Here is a 3,801-nt window from a genome sequence, read left to right as displayed (position 1 = left end):
TCCTGTGAGGGGTAGGTTTAGGGGTAGGGTTGGTGTAGGGCAATAGCACATACAGTTTGTACAGTATAAAAACCATTACGCCTATGGAATGTCCCCATAACGTGATGAATACACAACATGTGTGTGTGTGTGTGTGTGTGTGCGTGTGTGTGCACCTGGTATTCATCACGTTATGGGGACCAAATGTCCCCACAAGGATAGTAATACCAGAACATTTTGACCTTGTGGGGACATTTTTGTGGTCCCCATGAGGAAACAAGCTTATAAATCATACAGAATGAGTTTTTTTGAGAAAGTAAAATAGCACAAAGTTTCCTGTAAGGGGTAGGTTTAGGGGTAGGGTTGGTGTAGGGCAGTAGCACATACAGTTTGTACAGTATAAAAACCATTACGCCTATGGAATGTCCCCATAACGTGATGAATACACAACAAGTGTGTGATTGCGCGTGTGTGTGTGTGTGTGTATCAGGCTGGCAGGTGTGTGGTGACACACGTCTCTAACACTTGTCCACTCACTTCTGTTCTCATGCCATCTCTGTCCTGTGGTGAAGGACCTCTCGCCTACAAAACTTTATCATGGACTAGTGTAGTAACTGTGATGATTATATTATTTACATATAGATATGCCGTCTCCACATTTAACTTAATAAATGTCACTTGGCTTATTAGGAAACATGGTATTTATTGTAAATTAACAGTAAAATCATCTAGAAAGACAAAAGAAGCCACTACTATTTCATATAAGATTGCTAACTATTGGTAATATTTTTATATGGTTAGTGATCAAGTTAAGCAGTCTAATATATACATATTAAATTAGTTTGTGTTACACAATTCTTTGAAATTTTCAACTTTTTATTTTGTTTTTGTATTTGTTTTCTGGCATAGTAAGATTGAGTAGATTTGTTTGGTCATAGCACCTCTGGTGGTCATTTTAGGAAAAGTATTTCAAAGGTCATCAGCAGATATTGCCTACTAAAATTTACAAATAATTTTTGTAACACAAAACAATATATTTTGAAAGTCAGAACGGTCTAAACACCATTGGGCCTCAGTGAATTTCATTACATGGAGAAATAATAATAAAAAAAATTATACATAAAGGTGTATAAATTATTTAAAATTTTGGGTGAACTTTCCCTTTAAAATATGTCCATACACCAAGATACAGACTCACTTTCAGTTCTAAATCTAGTTGGATGGAAATGAAATCCACCAAGTACATTGATCTTGCTAAATCCCAAAGAAAGAGAGGGAAAAAAATATTTTATTCTAGACCATTCTGTTCAATACGGTTAAAATGTATGCTGCTGCTGGTGCTGCTAGAGGGTTTGAGAGACTGACTTCAAAGTTGATCAGATGACTTCAGAATCAACCCTATCCTGCCAGATTTCATAATTTCACTATTTAACAGCATTTATACCTCATAAAGTAAGTCACTCATCATCTGTCAGTTTGCAAAACATTGCAAAAAAGTTCCCAATGGATAAAATCAAGTCTCTCTTACATTTATTTGGATATCCACGTAATGCTCAGAAATTATTGATGTAAAACGGGTTGTGACTACAGTTTCACGTTGACTTTAATATAATGACCTCTTGTATTGATTTGAACAAGCTGTACTTCATCTGAAAACAGGAGAGTAAAACTTTCCTACAGCAGTGAGAAATTCTGTAAGTTCACTTAGTGTTGTGGTCATAAAATAAGAGAAAACTAGCCAGACATCTCCCCCATGTGGTAAATATCAGTAGGGCAATCAAACAGGGCCATTCTGACAGTACTGTATACAGAAAAGCTCATCAAAAATTGTGAAATACATTGCTCTAGTGTTAATTCAAAGTGTTAAAAGAGCGACAATATATAATGCTAATAGCGTGTATGTTACTGTACCTGAAGCAGTAGTGGGTATTTTAGCACTCGCTGCATGGGAACCACAAGCAAGTCTCTCAAAGTGAATTTCCCATTGTTGGCTCTCTTCGAACATTCCTGCAACACAAAATAAACTGAATCTGGAAAACAGAAGGCTCTACAAAACCTTGAAAAGAAAATTATTGTTTAGTGATTTGGTTATGGGAAAAGCACATTCTAAACAAAATGATCTTTTCTGGGTCATGATTATAAAATGAGATTGAAATATTGTAATTATGACAGAAAATCAAACTGTGTTTTGAACCTCTAGTTTCAGTCGAACGCCCTCTTTTTCCTTACAGATGAAGTCTAACAGAGAAATGGCTGATTCTACATGACTGCAGTATTTTCCATAAAGCAGAAGCCTAAAGCAGACAGGGTAAATGTTAGCAAAAAAACACACACACATCAGCAGTGCTTAGTAATATCATTCTAGAAATATGAAATATTAACTAGGCCCGCAGAAATTCAATGAAAGCTCTGCAGATTTCCACAAAATTTGATTCTAAACAAATTTCGACATCTGTCACCCCCCACATGTTTAATTCATTTTTCCTCAATATAATTGCTTTTTTTGAACACTGAACATTTCACATAAAATTTACTAAATAAATAAATAAGAAAAATATATGTAATAAGAATAAATAAAAAATAAATAAGAAAAATAAATGTAATTGGATTCAAATGTGTGTGTTAGTGTACAAGGTTTGTGTCAAGCCACACATCTGGGGAAGAGTTCAGAAAAAATTATGTTTCATTGAAGGTTCACAGAATCATGCAACCAAGACGTTTGAAACAACTAGAACTCTTCCTAGAGCTGGCCTCCTGGCCAAACTGAGCAATTGATGAAGAAGGGCCTTGTCTAGACTGGTGACCAAGAACCTGATAGTGACTCTTGTTGAGTTCCATGATCATATGTGGAGATAGGAGAAATCTACAGAAGGACAAACATCACTGCAACACTCCACCGATCTGGGCTTTATGTCGGTGTGGCCAGACTCAATCTTCTCCTCACTTTTCTGGGTCATGATTATAAAATGAGATTGAAATATTGTAATTATGACAGAAAATCAAACTGTGTTTTGAACCTCTAGTTTCAGTCGAACGCCCTCTTTTTCCTTACAGATGAAGTCTAACAGAGAAATGGCTGATTCTACATGACTGCAGTATTTTCCATAAAGCAGAAGCCTAAAGCAGACAGGGTAAATGTTAGCAAAAAAACACACACACATCAGCAGTGCTTAGTAATATCATTCTAGAAATATGAAATATTAACTAGGCCCGCAGAAATTCAATGAAAGCTCTGCAGATTTCCACAAAATTTGATTCTAAACAAATTTCGACATCTGTCACCCCCCACATGTTTAATTCATTTTTCCTCAATATAATTGCTTTTTTTGAACACTGAACATTTCACATAAAATTTACTAAATAAATAAATAAGAAATATATATGTAATAAGAATAAATAAAAAATAAATAAGAAAAATAAATGTAATTGGATTCAAATGTGTGTGTTAGTGTACAGTATATATATATATATATATATACAGTGCCTTGCGAAAGTATTCATACCCCTTTTTTTTCTTTTCTTTTTTATGTTGCTGCCTTATGTTAAATTGCTTTACTTTTTCCCCACAGAAAAAAAGCACCTAAAGGACTCTTAGACTGTGAGAAACAATATTCTCTGGTTTGATGAACCTCAATTCTAAGCATCACGTTTGAAGGAAACCAGCTCTGCTCATCACCTGCAGAGTACCATCCCAAATGTTAAGTGTGCTGGTAGCAGCCTCTTGCAGTGGGGCTGTTTTTCAGCGGCAGGGACTGAGGGTCTTGTCAGAGTAGAAGAAAAGCTCAATGCACAAAAATATTGAGATAGCCTTAATGAAACCCT

At 35.4% G+C, this 3,801-nt stretch overlaps 1 pseudogene; it reads right to left on the bottom strand.

Moving 5' to 3' along the window:
- The window catches only part of LOC107710623 (guanine nucleotide exchange factor VAV3-like), a 69,602-nt pseudogene that overhangs the window by 47,872 nt on the left and 17,929 nt on the right, over nucleotides 1-3,801 (bottom strand).

The sequence above is a fragment of the Sinocyclocheilus rhinocerous genome, unplaced genomic scaffold (assembly GCF_001515625.1).
Source record: "Sinocyclocheilus rhinocerous isolate Xijiao unplaced genomic scaffold, SAMN03320098_v1.1 scaffold507, whole genome shotgun sequence".
Classification (NCBI taxonomy): domain Eukaryota; kingdom Metazoa; phylum Chordata; class Actinopteri; order Cypriniformes; family Cyprinidae; genus Sinocyclocheilus; species Sinocyclocheilus rhinocerous.
This window is presented reverse-complemented; position numbering and strand designations above follow the sequence as displayed.